Source organism: Sminthopsis crassicaudata, chromosome 3, assembly GCF_048593235.1.
Source record: "Sminthopsis crassicaudata isolate SCR6 chromosome 3, ASM4859323v1, whole genome shotgun sequence".
Lineage (NCBI taxonomy): Eukaryota > Metazoa > Chordata > Mammalia > Dasyuromorphia > Dasyuridae > Sminthopsis > Sminthopsis crassicaudata.
The window spans coordinates 260,787,718-260,805,440 of record NC_133619.1 but is presented as its reverse complement, the minus strand read 5'-3'; the positions used below and the strand labels follow the sequence as shown (position 1 = coordinate 260,805,440).

Below are 17,723 nucleotides of genomic sequence, written 5' to 3'. Positions count from 1 at the left end.
TACACTGATTTGGGAAACTGGGGAATGTGTGGCTGACATCCCAGTCACTAATACAAGTAGACTATGTGTGATCCATCACCCAGAAGCAGTAGTAGCATTAGGCTTACTGATACACGATTTTGATAGGCAATTTGGTAATAGTTACCCAGATTTTGAATACCAGCAAGAGATTCCAGGAATATTCTAGACTGCAGCTGTTATAGCTGACCATCCTATGCTAACTATCTAGTAAATGGCATATCATTAGAAGGGTTGATAGATAGGGTGCAGATTGAACAGTCATTAGAGGTGCCAGTTGGCCCAGTCATTGGCCAAAGATTACAGCAGATACCCATATGTCTGCCATAGAAGGATCAATAACAGCTGAAATTAGTGCTATCCCCTTGAGATGGAAAATTTGAAGACAAAACATGAATTTTTAATCATTTTATAGTTTTAAAAAATCCCCATCAATCTGTGGGGAAGATACATTTTATAACAGTTAGGCTTACAATCGAATACTTTGGCTTTTTTAGGCAGGGCTGCTGTTAAAGATCTGCCAGCACTCTCACCTATTCCCATTCAATGGAAAACTAATACACCAGTGTGGGTGGAACAATGGCAAGTGAAAGAAGTCAGGCCTTATTAGATATTGTACAGGAGCAACTTGACTAAGGACACTTACAACCTTCTCCAAGTCCTTGAAATTCCCCAGTATTTGTTGTATAAAAAAAAATCTGGAAGATGGACAATGTTGACTGACATGAGAAAAGTAAATAAACAGATGGAAACTATGGGAACTCTTCAGCCTGGACTTTCATCTCATACTCAGTTGTTTAGGGAAATAGCCTCTTTGGGTTATAGATATTAAGGATTGTTTCTATTCTACCCCTCTGGATAAACAGGATATGAAAAGATTTTTCAATGCCCAGTGTTAATTTGGCTGAGCCTTATAAAAGATTTGAATGGACAGTTTTGCTATAGGGAATGAAAAGTAGCCCTACTATGTGTCAAAGTATGTGGCTACTGCTCTTACTCCTGTAAAAAATAATTTCCAAAAGTTATGTTATTACATTACATGGATGATATCTTGGGGTGTGCATCTGAGAAGCAAATGTCAGAAGCATGTCTACAAAAGACCATAGAAACACTAAAGAACTACCAATTGTATAGATCCCCACAAAACCATGTTCCTTTTCAATATTTAGGATATGAAGTATATCCTAAGGTACAAAAACTTTCTTTAAGAACAGAGAAATTGAACACCTTAAATGATTTTTAAAAATTGATAGGAGAAATCCAATGGATGTGTCCAGTGTTAGGCTTAACTACCTATCAATTACAACCATTATGTGACATTTTAAGGGGAGACAATGCTTTAAACTTGCCACACCAACTTACAAAAGAAGCTCAAGAGGCTTTGAGAGAAGTTGAACTAGCTTTATCCAATGTGGTTAAAAGAGTGACTCAGAAACCCTTGGAAACATCAGTTTTTGCTACAAAAGGGGCACCTACAGCAGTTCTTCATCAAGGAGACAGTGTGATAGAGTGAGTGAATCTCCCATCACAACCAGACCAAAGCCTAACTCCTTACCCAGAGCTTATGGCTAGAATTTTATTAAAGGTCATTAAGCAAGTAATACAATTATCTCAGATAAGATATACATCTTTTATACCAAAGCACAAATTAATGTATGCTATGAAACCATCCCAGAGTGGCAAATTTTATTGACCACAGCTCCAAATTTTACACATGGGTCTCCATTAAAGATAATCCAGCTATTACATAACTGGCAATGGATTTTTACCTTTACATTTGTGCTGTATTTATAGTTTGCATGTCCACTCTCATAGTGGATTTCCAGGTCCTATTTTTTATGGAAATTCAAAGGCAGATAGCCTTCTAAACATGTTAGCCAATACTCCTTTATTTCAGGAAGCTCAAGAATCTCATTCTAAATATCATTAGGCTGCTCGAGCTTTGTGTTTGCAATTTGGGATAACAAAAGAGGAAGCTAAAAGCATGGTAAAAGCCTGTACAGCTTGCCTTTCTTTCCATGCTCCTATGTTCCTTTAGGGAAGAATCCTCATGGTTTGAGAGCCAATGAAATTTGGCAAGTGGATGTGACCTATTATAAATCTTTTGATCATCTGTCTTTTATCCATGTTGTAGTAGACACCTTTTCAGGATTTACTTTTGCAATACCAGCAGCAAAAGAGACTGCCCAAGTGGTCACTGACTAAAATATTAACTATGTCTATCTTTCTGTCTCAAATGTGTTTCTTGTAAACAACATATTTTAGGAATGTGGTTTATAATCCATTCTGTTATTCTCTTTTATTTTATGGTTTATAATCCATTCTATTATTCTCTTTTATTTATACTCACAGTTACAATTTTTGCATGTAGACCCCTATCCTGGTTGTTTCTTTAATTTTCTCTCACTTTCTTTAAGAGTTTGCTTTGATTATGATTAATTTCTTGATATACCCTCCTTCCTGTTTCTTCCATTTCTGTAGCCCTCTTTCCTCCTCTGGGCTTAGGGTTAAAATAAGGAACTCAGACTCTTAATATAGATATCAAAACCTACAATATTTTAACTGAAGAAAAAAAAAAGCAGTGGCAGTAAATCAGATAAAATAATAGCAAAAATATACCTAGTTAAAAATAATAGACTTTTGAAACAGACAAAAAAAAATCCTGACCAAAAAATAACAGAGAAATTACATTTTGTTTAAAGATATGATAGAATTAATATAAAAACTAAACATATATGTAAAAAAAGTGGCATGACATCTAAATTCTTAAAGGGAAAGGTAAATGAATCACAGGGACAAAGAGACTAAAACTTCAATGGTGATGAACCTCAGTGAGCAAATGACCTTTTCAAACCTAGTTTAATTTAACAGGAAAAAAAAGGAACCTGAATAGAATTTTAGAAATGTTAATTATAATTGACATGTAGAAACTCTTAAATAGAAACAGAAATGAGTAGATTATTTCTCAGATATCTAACTTTCATTAAAAAGTTGACCATGAATTAAAGTGTTAAAAGTCTCATAAACAAATGCAAACAAGCAGAAACATTAAATGCATATTTTACTGACAATGGTACAATAATATTAAATTCAATGAAGAACCTTTGAAACAAAGATAAAACAAATAAAGTGGAAGTGAAATAACTATACAATGTTGAATCAAAGAACATATAATAGAAACAATCAAAATTTCATTAAAAACAATTATAAGAATGAGAAATTATACCAAACTTTTGAGATGGAGTCAAACCAATACTTAGGCAAATATTTGTGTTTCTAATACACCATAAAAGAAACATCACATTAAAAAAATTGGGCATGTAAGTTTTTTTTTTTTTTAATTATAGAGTCAATAAATTAGAAACTATCAATGAAATTCCAAAATGTAAATCCTGAAAATCAAAGAAGAGATTAGCAAAGTTAAAAGAGGGAAACCATTGAATAAATAAATAAAACTAGACCATTTTTATAAATACATATCTAGTTCTTTGAATGAAAATAAGAAAATAAAAATCTATTAGCAACTTTGACTTTTTTTAAAGGATGAACACAACCAAATTACCAATATCAAAAATGAAAAAGGTGAAAATACAGCTAAAAAAGAAACTATTATGAGCTATTTCACTGCATTAAATTAAGATAAAACTGACTATAAATGAAAGTGAGTTTTATTTACAAAATTTAAATAGTCCAGATTAATAAAGCTGGGAATAAATATCTTTAAAAACCTTATTCTCACAAAACATTTTAATAACCACAAATGAATAACCAGAAGAAAAAAAAATCCAGGACCAGATCAATTTATAAGCAAATTCTATCAAACATTTCAAGAATAATGAATTCCAATCTGACACAAACTAATAAAATGGAGGGAAAGGTCATATTAAATTGTTACATAAATATGATCTTAATACCAAAATCAGTGAAAGTTAAAACAAAGAATTTAAAACCAAAATCCCTAACGAATACTGATGCAAAATGTCAAATCAAATCAATCAATCAATGAACACTTTTTAAGCACCTTGTATATGCCAGGAATTGTACTAAATGCTGGGATACAAAAAGACACAAAATATAGTCTGTGTTCTCAAAGAGCTAACACTTCAAGGGGATGGGGAAGGGAAGGTACCATGGAGAAACAGTGTGCAAACAAATATATACAAAAGAAGATATATAAAGGATAGGAAATAGTAAAAGCAAAGTACAGGAATTAACAAGGGTTAGAGAAGGCTTCCTGTAGAACCTGAGGTCAAATGGAGTAGAACTGTGATTTAGTTGGGATTAAAGAAAATTGTGTAAGTTAACAAAGTGAAAGATGGAGTCCATTCCAGAAATGGGGTCTGGAGCCAAGATATGGACAGTTTGAATAATGATCCATAAGAGTTCAGAGTTACAAGGATGCGAAGCATATAGTATAATTTGTGAAGCATATAGTATAACCATAAGAGACTATGGCAATATAATACAAAGATCATACATTGTGACTAAATTGAATTAATTCAAGGAATGCAGTACTGGTTCGACATTAGGAAAAGTATAAACAATTAACCATATTGATAACAAAAAATCCCTACAAATCATATGCTTATATTAGTAGATATTAAAAAAAACACCTTTTATAAGATACACCACCCATTACTATTAAAAACACTAAAACTCATAAACAAATAAAATTCTAATTAATCTGGTAAATAGTATTTGTGTAAATTAAGAACTTCCATTAGATGTAATAGGAATAAGCTATGGGTCTTTCCAATAAAATCAGAGATAAAGGAAGTATAGCAACTATCACTATTACTTTTCAATATATTACTAGAAATTCTAAATATAGAAATAAGGCAATTAAAAAAAACTGAAAAATATGCTTAGACAAAGAAGAAATAAAATGATTATTCTCCCCTCACCCAAGACGATATGATTGTTTATTTAAGCCTAGAGAATTAAGCTAAAAACCTAATTGAAACAATTTACAACTTCAGGAAAAATTCAGAGTCTAAAAGAAGTTCATCCAAAGCATTGGCATTTCTGTATATTGTCTTCCTTATCTCTTTTAATTAGATCTATTTTTATTTTTGCTTTATCTAAGATCAGAATTGCTACTCCTACTTTTTTAGCTTCAGCTGAAGTAAAATAAATTATGCACTAGCCTTTTACCCTTACTCTGTATATATCTCTCTGTGTCAAATGTGTTTCTTGTAAACAACATATTGTAGGATTCCACTCTGCTATTCATTTCCATTTTATAGGAGAATTCATCCCATTTACATTCACAGTTATGATTACTAGTTGTTTATTTCCTTCCATCCTATTTTCTCCTCTGTATATTTTTGTTTTCTCTTTCCATTCTGTCACTCCTTAATTGTGTTTTGTTTCTAACTCACCCTGCCCTCAACCTGCCCACCCTTCTATCACTTCCTCCTCCCTTCTCTTATCCCTTTCTCCTAGTATTTCTGTCCTTCTATCCAACCCTTCTCTTTTCTTTCCCCTTTCTCCTCTTACTTTTGTTTAGGGTAAGATAAATTTCTTTACCCAAACACCTAAAGATGTTATTCCTTCTTTGAGCTAAAATTGATGAGATTAAGTTTCAGACAATTCTCATCCTCTTTCTTTCTTTCCATTTATTGTAATAGGTCTTTTGTGCCTCTTCATGTGATCTAATTTATTCCATTTTGCTTCCCTTTTTCTCTTTTCCAAGTACAATCTTTTTTTTCCCTTTGAATGTCTTTTTCTTTCATATCATCACATTCATATTCATACCCTCCATCCATATATGCCCTCTCTAATTGCCCCTCAGTTTTTAAGAGCTACAAATATCATGTCTCCATCTAGGAATGTAAACAGTTTAATCTTTAAATGATATATATATTTCCCCCTGCTTATCTTTTTATGCTTCTTTTGAGTACTGTGTTTAGAGATCAAATTTTCTGTTCAGTTCTGTTTTTTTTCAATAGAAATGATTGAAAGTCTCTTACTTCATTGAAGATCTATCTCCTCACCTGAAAGATGATGCTCAGTCTCAGTGAGTAGTTAATTCTTGGTTGTAACTCTAGATCCTTTGCCCTCTGGAATATGATATTTCAGACCTTCCCATCTTTTATTGTAGAAACTGTAGATCCTAGGGAATTCTGACTCTTGCTTCTTTATACTTGAATTATTTTTGTCTAGCAGCTTGAAATATTATTTCCTTGAGATTATGGTTCTGGAGTTTTGCAACAATGTTCCTTGTGTCTTTCATTGGAGGTGATCAATGGATTCTTTCAATGACTATTTTGCCCTCTGGATCAACCATATCAGAGCAGTTTTCTTTGATGATCTCTTGAAGAATGCTATCTAGGCTCCTTTTTTGAGTCATGGCTTTCATGTAGACCAAGAATTTTTAAATTATCTCTCCTGGTTCTATTTTCCAGGTTGGCTGTTTTTCCAGTGAAGTATTTTATATTTTCTTCTATTAAAAAAAATTCTTTTTAGATTATTTCATTGATTCTTGATGTCTCATCAGGTTCCATTTACTGGGTTCTAATTTTTAATGTGTGGTTTTTGCATCTTTTTTTCCTTTTGATTAATTTAACTTTTCAAGATATTGTTTTCTTTGGTGGATTTTTTTTTTTCATTTGGCCAATTGTGTTTTTTTTTTTTTTTTTTTTTTTTTTTTTTTTTTTTTTTAATAGAATTGATTGCTTCAGTGGATTTTTTTTTTCCATTTGGTCAATTGTATTTTTTAAGAAATTGTTTTCTTCAGTCAATTTTTGTCCTTCCTTTCCCAAGCTATTGACTCCCTCTTGCATACCTCTCTTCTCTTTTCCCATTTTTTCTCTCTCTCTTTTTAAAAAAATATCTTTTATGAGTGCTTCCAAGAAACCTCTTTGGGCTTGAGACCAATTCATATTACTCTTTGAGAGTTTCACTATGAGCATTTTGTCCTTGGTGTTTTGGTCTTCTCTATCACCATAGTAGCTTCTTATGGTTAAAGTTCTTTTCAGTTTCGTGCCCATTTTCTTCTCCCCCCTCTCCCCATTTTGTGACTTTTCAAGGCCAATCTCTGCTCCTGGGTCACAGGGGGTGCTGTCTCAAGCTTCTTGTATAGATCTGAGCCTTGACTTTGAGTATAGGTGTTTCTTGTAATTGGTGTATTGCTCCCAGCAGGAGATAGTCCTACCTACTCTCTGTAGAAAACAGTTTGGTTTCAAAGACTGCTGCCCTTCTGGTCTTCTCTACTATTGGGCCAGGACTGGAGGGTCTCACTTGCTGACTTGCTGTGATTAAGACCCTCTCACTGGTTTTTCTTCAGACATCATCTAAGCAGGGCTGAGAATCTCTTTCACCCCAGGGAGACTGACCTTTCTTGAAATCTTTCCAATCTATCTTGAATTGGAGAGTGGTTTCATTCCATTAGATTCTGTTCAGAAACTTGGTTTCATGTGGCTTTTTGATGGAAACTGGGAAAGGTGGAGCAGCTTCCTGGCTTCACTTCACCATTTTGGCTCCACCTCATTTCTATATATTATCAACAAAATACAAGTAAGGAAACAGAAATTCTATTTAAAAGGACTTAATAAATACTTAGATGTCTATTTGCCAAGATAGCCACAAGAGTGGCTACACAAAGATTAATCTAAATAATGGGGAAAATATTAATTATTATTGTGTAGGCCAAGCACATATAATATTAAAAATAACAATGTAAAGACATCCACCAATGTCTCTCTTTTAATTTATACAAATATATCAGAAAAATAAATAAAAGTGAAGTTATATAATTAAACAAATTACTGGAAAAACTAGTCTAAAAACTTATTTTTAAATGCATATGCTAAAGAATATGTAAACTTCACAATACCACACAGACCTTAAAAAATTAAGGTATAAAGTATAATGTATAATGCAAATGATTTTGTGTCTGAAATCTCAGATGCATCTTTCATAGACCATAACACAATAAAATGATAATCAGTTCAGGAAACATAAAAAACTCCCAAACAGAGACAATAATGAAATCCCAAATAAATGAGCCAAACTTTTTTGGGGGTGAGAAAATAAAAATAATTAATAATTATGTGAAAGAAAAGGATTCTGGTAAAATAATATACTAAAGTTTTTTGGAAGCAGTGAAAGTAGTTCTCATGGGAATAGCATATCCCCCCCCCCCCCAAATACTCATTAGCAAAATTGCAAAAAAAGAATATTAATGAATTAAATAAACATTTTCAAGAATTAGAAAACTTAACAACAAACAAATTTAAAATATACAAAAGAGGAGACATTAAAATTAGAGGAGAAATAAACTAAAAAAATCCCTCACACAAATTATAAATAAAACTCAAAGGTGGTTTTAACCACTAAAATTTATAAACATTTAGTTAGTCTGATTAAAAAGAGAAAAAAAATCAAATTTAAAATAAAAAAATCCAAGATGAAAAAACAATACATCCAGATGGAGTAAAAACAAAAATTTAGAACCTATTATGAATATATAGAGAGAAATACATTTAAAATATTTAAAATACCCACAAAAAAAGAAAGAAAGAAAAAAGAAAGATCATAACTAATCTAGTTTCAGAAAACAAAATCTAGAACTGAAATGGGAATACCAAAGGGTATAAAATTAGGAAATTTCTGATCTTAATTGATTCATAGACAATTTCTAGCAATCTTTTAAAAATAGTTTTCGGCATCATACAATTTTTGAGACATGAGTCTAAACATTAAGAAAGAGCAATAATCAAATCTTTTTAGTGAAGATCTATTCAAACTTTTAAATAAAATAAAATCATGTCACATATACTATAACAATTCATCATTTATATTAGGGATGCAATTCAACAATCAGGAAAAATCAACATTATTAATCATACAAAAACCAAAAATATCTGAAACTACTTGATTATCTCAATAGATGCAGAAGAATCCTTGGACAAGGTACTTTGATGCTAAAGAAACAAAAAACAAAAAACAAAAAAAAAACACAAAGAAAGTATAAACACAGAGGTACATTTTTTTTTTTACAAATATACAAAAAGTATCTATCTAAAACAAAATGCAAATATATCCTATAAAGTTGTGCTAGAATATTCTCCTATAAATCCAGTAGTAGAAAAACAATGATGCCAACCCTCTTTGTTGCCTTTATTAAAAAAAAAAATTACCTAATATTTTCTTTTCCCCTAGTTACATATAAAAACAATTTTTAGCTTTTGTTTTTTTAAAACTTTGAGTTCCAAATTCTTTCCCTTCTTCCCTCTCCACTCCCTTCAGGCTGGCAATTTGATATAGATTATACATGTATAGTCTTGCAAAATATTTCATATTAGTCATGTTGTAAAAGAAAAATTTTTCTAAAGAAAAATAAAGTAAAAAAGTATTCTTCAATCTTTATTTAGACAATATTAATTCTTTCTCTGAGGATGGATAGCATTTTCCTTTCTTTTTTTAGTTTTTTTTTTAATTAAAGCTTTTTATTTTCAAAACATGTGCATAGATAATTTTCAACCTTCACCTTTGCAAAACTTTGTGTTTCAAAATTTTTCCTTTCCTTCCTCCCTTCCCCTCCCCTAGATGACAAGTAATCCAATATGTTAAACATGTGCAGTTCTTCTATTCATATTTTCACAATTATTAAGCTGGACAAGAAAAATCAGATAAAAAAGAAAAAATGAGAAAGAAAATAAAATGCAAGCAAACAACAACAAAAAGAGTGAAAATACTATATTGTGATGGATAGCATTTTTCATCATAAGCCCTTCAGAGCTATCTTGGATCGTTGTATTGCTGAAAATAGCTAAGTCATTCACAACTAATTAGCTTACAATATTGTTGTTACATTGTTCACAATACATTTCCCAATACATACACTCACTTTGTAAGTTTCTTTAAGTCTTTCTAGGTTTTTCTGAGAGCATCTTGATCATCATTTCTTAGAGCACAATAGTTTTCCATCATAGTCACCTTCAGTCATTCCCCAATTGATAGGCAAGAGATGATGTGAAGTAAATCTGAGAGTTATCTTAATTTGAGTTTTTCTTAATCAATAGTCATTTTTTCATGTGATTAGAAATGGCTTTAATTTCTTCATTTGAAAATTCACACCTCTCAGAATGGCTAAGAAGACAGAAAAAGATAATGATAAATGTGGAAGGGATTTGGAATACTGGGACATAAGGCATTATTAGTGGAATTGTGAACTAATCAATTCTGGAGACCAATTTATGTCCAAAGTCTATAAAACTGTACATATCCTTTGATCCACCAAAAATTTTTGCACATATTAGATCTACATACCAAAAAGATGATGAAGAGGAAAAAGGATCCATATGTGCAAAAATTTTTGTGGCAGCTTTTTTTTTGTAATAGCAAGGAATTGGAAATTGAGTGGCTGTCCATCAGTTTGGGGAATGACTGGATAAGTTATGGTATATAAATGTAATGAAATATTATTGTTTTATAATGATGATGAACAGATTGATTTCAGAAAAGCTTGGAAGACTTACATGAACAGATGATTAATCAAGTGAGCAGAACCAGGAAAACATTGTACACAAACTAGCAAGATTTATATGATGATCAACTGTGAGGGACTTGATTCTTCTCAGCAATATGCTGATTCAAGACAATTTTTATAGACTTAGGATAAAAAATGTCATCCGCATCCAGACAGAGAACTATCGAGACCAAGTGTGAATCAAAGTTTCTTTTAAATTTTATTTGTTTTTTTTCCCTCTTTCTTTGCTCATGGTTTTTCCCCTTTGGTCTGATTTTTCTTATACAACATGACAAATATGAAAATAAGTTTACTGGGATTGCCAAGTTTGACGCCCAAATTCTCTCCCTCTTTTTTCTCTTCCTTAACTGAGATGTCAAACGATTTGACAAGATTATCTTAGTGCAATCATGCAAAACATATTTCCACATTGGTCATGTTGTGAAAGAAAATACAGACCAAAAAATTTCCACAAAAAATAAAGAAAATGAAAAATAGTATGACTCAATCTACATTCAGACTTTATAAGTTCTTTCCCTGGAAGTGGATATTATTTTTTATGAGTTCTTTGGAATTGCCTTGGATAATCATATTGCTGAGAATAGCTAAGTCATTCACAGTTGACTATAATAGAATGTTGTTTTACTGTGTACAGTGTTCTTCTGGTTCTATTCATATCACTTTACCTTGCATCATATATGTATTTCTAGGTTTTCCTGAAAGCATCCTGTTCATCATTTTTTATAGCACAATGCAATTCCATTACAAGTCACAACTTGCTTGCCATTCCCTAATTTATGGACATATCCTCAATTTTAAAAAACAGCTTTTATAAATATTTTTGTATTCATGGGTTCTTTTCATTATCTAAATATCTCTTTGGGATACAAATTTAATAAGAAGTATTGTTGGGTCAAAAAGTATGCACAATTTTATCATTCTTTAAGTAAAGTGGTCTTATTAACCAGACAAGGAATAGAAACAATTATAAATGATAACTTTGATTACATGAAATGGAAATCTTCCATATAAATTAATAAATCTTAGAGAAGGAAGAAGAAGGATTGAATGATTTACAAGCATTTTTATTAAATTTCTTTGATGGGGCTTGATATACAAATATATGTATATATATATATGTGTATATATATATATATATATAATTAACATATGCATAACAAACAACATATTTATATGTGATATATATCCAAATAACATTTTCTAATAAAGCAGTCTCTACAATCTCAGAAAAAACTTGCAAACTATTAACAATTATATGAAAGAACACTCAAGAATAACTAAAAATAATAGAACAACTATAAATCAAAATAACCCTGAGGTTTTCACTTATATCCTATAAATTGGCAAAGATAACAAAAGATAAGAATAGTCAATGATGGAGGATTGTGGAAAGATAATCACTCTACTACAGGTTTTTTTGGTGGAGCTTTGAATCACTATATGAATTTTGGAAAGCAGCTTAGAATCATTCAAATAAAGTGACTGACACATCCACACCACATGAAGATTACAATTCAATATTACTAGCTTTATACTCCAAAGAAGACATTGATAAGACTATATATTAAAATAGTTATAGCAGCACTTTTTGTGACAATAAAGAACTGGAAACAGAAAATTTTCATTGATTGAGAATGGCTAAGCAAATTGGTATATATTAACAATATTTCTGTGATGTAATAAATTATAAATGTAATGAATACAGAGAAAATGGAAGTATTTACATGTATTGATTCAGTGTGAAGTAAGTGAAGTGATTATACACACAAGGATTATAATCAGATAATTAAATAGCATTTATCAATAACCTACCCTCTGCTGGGTATTGTGCTAAGGACTACTAGTATAGAGAAAGGCAAATATATATTTCCTTTTCTCAAGGAACTCATAGTCTTATGGAGTAGACAACATATAAACAATTATGTACAGAGAAGACATATACAGGATAAATTGAGTGTCATCTCAGAATGAAAACACTAAGATAACAAAGGATTGAGAAAAGTCTTCTTACACTTTTTTTAAACTTTTATATTTTTGAAGGAATTTTGTTAATCAATCACTTCCCTTCTTATCCTAAACTACTTAATTGTGAATCAGTACAGCCTTTTTGGAAAGCAATTTGGCATTATGCAAATAAAGTGACTAAAATGTCTATAACTTCTTAATCCAGTGATTCATTTTTACTATTAGGTTTACATTCCAAAGAAGACATTGTTTAAAAGGCTGTACATCAAAATATTTATAGCAGCACTTTTTTTGTGACAGCAAAGAATTGGAAACAAAGCAGATTGTAAGATTTTAACTGAGACTAAAAAGAAGCAATCTATGGAACCAAATAGACAGGGATTAGAAGGGAAACCATTCTGAATATGAGGGTAACCAATAAAAATGTTCAGACAAGAAATGGAATGTAGAGTATGAGGAAAAGCAAAGAATGCCAATATTATTATCTTCACAGACAAGGGTTAAGTTATGAAAGGGATTAAAGGCCAGGGAATTTTATATTTGATCCTAGAATTGATAGGGAGTCACTGGAGTTTATTGAATAGGGAGGAGAGTGATATACTCAGATTTATGTTTTAAAGAGATCAGTTTGATAGCTGAGTGGAGGATGGATTGGAATGGGAAGGGATAAAGCAAACACACTAAACAAAAGGCTCTTGGACCACTGCAGCTTTGAAGTGATGAGAACCAAGAGTGTTTACAATTAGCAAAACATGTTAATTGATTGGATTTGGACAGAATGAGAAAAAGTAGTAAGGAATTAAGTATGAAAATTACTTGTATATTCTGAAGTGAGATGATTAGGAGGATGAGGGTACTTTCACTGGTAATAGGAATGTTAGAAAGAGGAAAAGATTTTGGGGAAAAGATAATGGCCTTAGTTTTGGATGTGCAAGGTAACCATAAAGAACTGCCGCCACACACATCCAAAAATCAAAAGTGAATGTTGAAAAATTACAAAAAATAAGTATGGCTCCAAAAATGAGACATGAAAAAACACCCCCATCGCACTCCTTTGCAGGGAAGTCCATAAATGTGGTGATGTATTACATATGTTTTCAGGCTTTTCCTATGTACTAATCAGTCTTGGTGATTTTTTTTCTCTTTCTTTTTGTTTTTAAAAATATTAATTGTTGTATAAATTAGCTCTGTGGAAGGGAAAGGCAAATAAGACAGCAAAATTCTGGTGATATAAAAAAATACATCAATAAAAAATTACCCTGAAAAGGAAAACATGTTCAGCAAAGCTATATCAACATAGTCAGTAAAAAGTTCCAGCACATAGTCTTCCATCTCTTCAAAGAAGAGAGAGGTCAAGTTTGGGGACAATCTTGGTCATCATAATTATACGTCATTCAGTTTGAGTTTTGTTATTCTTTCCATGTATATTGGAAATAGTCATTGTGCATGGTTTTTCATAGTTCTACTTCATTCTTTATTAGTTTATTTCTTTCCAAATTTCTTGAAGTTATTTTTAAATTTCTCATAATATTATATAATATTATCTTATACTTATATATCATACATTGTTTAGCCATTTCTTGATTAAAGGGTACTTATATTGTATATAGTTATTTGCTACTATAAATGAAGTGTTATGAATATTTTGTTGCTTGGGATTATTTTGGTCTTTGATCACTAGGGTACACTGCTAGTATTGAAGGAGGGGTGGTTCTCTGAGTCAAAAAACATAAACATTTTAGTAACTTTTTAAAAGCATTATTTCTAATTTTCAACCTATCCTGCCCTTGGACAAACCAACTTAATTGACTCATTCTCATATTGAATCATCATCCTGAGCTCTGGAGAAATCCCAGGGCATTTTAAAATATTTTCCCATTAATCAGTATAGTATTCACAGATCTCTAAAATAATAAACTAAGTTTGGAGCCCTCTCCAGTTCATAAAATAGTATTTATTTAATAAATTGGAGCAATTTATTTTCTGAATCAGTTGTCCCACCTGTATTGAGAGGGTCACAGTTAGCTTAATCTTAGCCAGTTTACTTTCCCTCTTACCAATAGTATATAAAAGACAATCACAGATATCAAAGAAAACATTACAAAGGAAACAGAAATTATGAAAGATAAAAACACAGACATATATGTACAAATATATGTGTATACATACATATAAAATACATGTTTAGTGATAGAAAATAAAGAGACTGTGATTGACTGTGAATTGAGATGAAATCTAAACTCAACCAAAGAAAGAACAGTTTCATACAAGATGTTTGCTTTTTGTAGTCTCTGGGAAAATTGGAAATCATTAGAAACCAAAAAGCATGTTTCCCCTCACTTTATGAGCTCCTGTTCATGCTGCCCTTTTCAAATGCAGTACACAGCATGCATGACAGCATTCTTCTTCAAGGGAATATCAAAAATATCTGGGGTGGGTATGGGACTGCATTCTTCTTACACAAGTAAAAGTAGTAGCAAATGTGGTAAGCCCATAGTAGTTACTCATCTCTATATATTCATTCAGTCCTTTAATCCTCAAGGACTATAAAATTTAAAGTTGCTGAATATACAGTTTATTAATAATGAAATCAAGAAATTAAAATTGCATAATTAGTTACATTATTTTAGTTTTGAGAGCAATCACAGTCAGAGCAACCTCAACCCCTTACTATGACTGCAGAAAACTCCCCCCTCTCATTTCTTCGAATAAAGTATTCTGTAATCTTCTTCTTTGCAATGTAAAGGTCAATAGTTTCATAAAGTAAGATGATTATCTTCAATGTCTTTCTCTTTTTCTTCTCTAATATATCTCCCAACATTACAGAAAAACAGTATTCAGAGTATCTGAAGTCATCACTATTAATAGTATTTTTCTAGACACTCCTTGTAAAATTGTTTCTTCATAAAATAAGAGCTGACATTCAAGATAAAATAAGCTTCTCCTTATCTCCTTTTTCTCTCTTTTCTCCACAAACCTCTCATATATCGAATAGTTTAAAGTTAAGAAAACATATATTCTTTATTCTGTGGGGAGAAATATCTCATAGAAAGACAGTTAAACTCTATTTCTAAGTTCTCTCTCTTAAGGAGGCAATAACTTGTTTTTGTTTTATAAACAAAGGTCAGATATTTATTCTGTCTTTACTTATTATGAACATTAGAATATAAATTCTTTGAGGGCATAGCTATGACTGGTAGGAAGCCATGCGTCACAAGGGAAAGAAGAATACCTTTGAAACTAAAGGAGCTACATGTTCAAATGTCACCTGTGGAGCTTAGTACCTGAGTAACCTCATTTTTCTCATCTGTGAAATGAAGAAGGTGAATTAGATTACTCTGAGATTCTTTCCAGATTTAAATTTATAATTTTGTATCCTCAACATTTAGCACAATCCTGGTTGATTGAAAAAGCATCAGTAAAACATTTTTTTAAAAGAAGATTATTTCTCTGGACCTTGGTTTCCTCATCTGTAAAATGAAAGCATTGGAACAGATGTCCTGAAATGCCTCTCTGCTTCTAAATTTATGATTATTGCTCATAGAAAGGAGGAAAGCTAGAGAATATTTAGGAATGTTTATTTCTATGAAGACCCATCTCCCATCCTTCATCATCATTAGGGTTGCCCTCCCAATATCATTAATATGGGAAGAAGTGGAGAATTAGGTGAAAGGAGAATCATCTACAAGGATGCTATGAAACTAAAGTAGTAGGTTTCATCTATGCCTTTTCTTACAGCATGAGTAATATTAACCCAACTATTAAAGTAAGCATTGGAATATTCTACAGAACCTGATAGCATCAATGCCCCTTAAAAAACTCAAGCAAGTGTTTTCTTGGTGTGGTCTGGTCTTAATAATAATGACCACATGAAGATGAAAAGGTACTGATATTCTTGAGAGTTACTTTTTAGGTCTGTCAGAAAGATTCAGACTAAAGTAGTATTTTTTTAAAGCAAGTAAGTAGTATAATAGGAAGACCTGATTTCAAAAGTCTGCTGCAAACCTTTATTAGCTTTGGAATCCTGAGCAAGTCACTTAGTTTCTCTCAGCCTCAATTTTCTTATCTGTAAATTGGGAATAATAATAGCATCTATATAAAATACTTTTCAAACCTTAAAAACTAGAGCAAATAATTTTAAATCTATATCATTTCCTTTCTTCTAAATAGTTTAATTCTCCTGAGAGGATTCAGAAACTCATGGTCTTTCCCCTTCCAGTTTGGGATCCATTTTATTTGGAATCCACTAAATTTTTGTCAAATCTAAGTGAAGTTTTTCATTGAAGTTTTATTTCTTTGTTTTACTCTCATTCAGTTCTCTGATTTTCAGAACCATCTTGGAATCTCATTCCTTCGGTACCTCTTCTCTATTATCTAAAAATATATGCTTCACTGTTCATGGAGTTGACAGTTAGGAGCTAGGGAGTAAAGGTAGAAGGAAGAGGAACAATTTGCCACGCATCATGTGGAAAAACTGCTAAGATAGAGAAGATAGTTCCTTTCCCTTTAAAAATAAAAGAAAAAAATTTTGCTTTTTTGCGCTCCCCCTCCCCCAGCCGTAGTAGGAAAAGGAAGAAAGTATGAAAACAAAGAGTATTTCGAAATTACGAAAAACAAGTATATTTAAAGAGTTAAGTCTTCACCACCCTGCCCTCTGAAAAGAAAGGAAATTGCAGACACCGTGAACTAAATGACAGATTGTACGGAATAATGAAAGGCTTATTTGAGAAAAGGAGGAACCTAAGTTCCCACACAAAGGGACAGAGTTCCCAGACTCTTCAGCTGCCTGGCAAATGTGGCATGTACTGCCTTGAGCCGGTGGGAAGGGAGCTGCGGTCAGAGGTGGAATATACTCTGTACAGCCAATTAATGTGCCAGGAAACCCCTTGTAAAAATCCCAAACAAGGAATTTGACTGAGAGTGTGGCTTGAGGGGAAAGAGAAGGAAAAGGAAGTGGGGAATGGAGAAAGTAAAAAGGAGGGGAGGGAGAAAGGAATTTGACGAGTTAAGAAGGGGAAAAAAAACCCTCCAATCCTTTGTGCAGATTTTACAATTCTACTCAAGCAGGAGATCAAAAGGGTTACTGGACGCACAGAGAAAAAGTTCTGCAGCAGCAATCGCCTACAAAAGGGTGGAGGGAGGGAAAGAAGGAAAAAGGAGGAGGGAGGAAAAGCTCAACTTAAAAACATACTAATAACTATCTCAAGCATTCACCAAAACATCCCTGCAGGAGATGAGGTAAGCA

At 31.9% G+C, this 17,723-nt stretch overlaps 1 protein-coding gene across 1 annotated transcript in view; it reads left to right on the top strand.

The window, feature by feature from the left end:
• The first annotated feature begins 17,312 nt into the window (after nt 1-17,312).
• ADAMTS5 (ADAM metallopeptidase with thrombospondin type 1 motif 5) overlaps nt 17,313-17,723 on the top strand; it is a 76,040-nt gene continuing 75,629 nt past the window's right edge. Inside the window, exon 1 of the mRNA XM_074300608.1 lies at nt 17,313-17,716. The gene's annotated coding sequence lies outside the window, so the exon portion shown is untranslated. The remainder of the gene's footprint in view (nt 17,717-17,723) is intronic.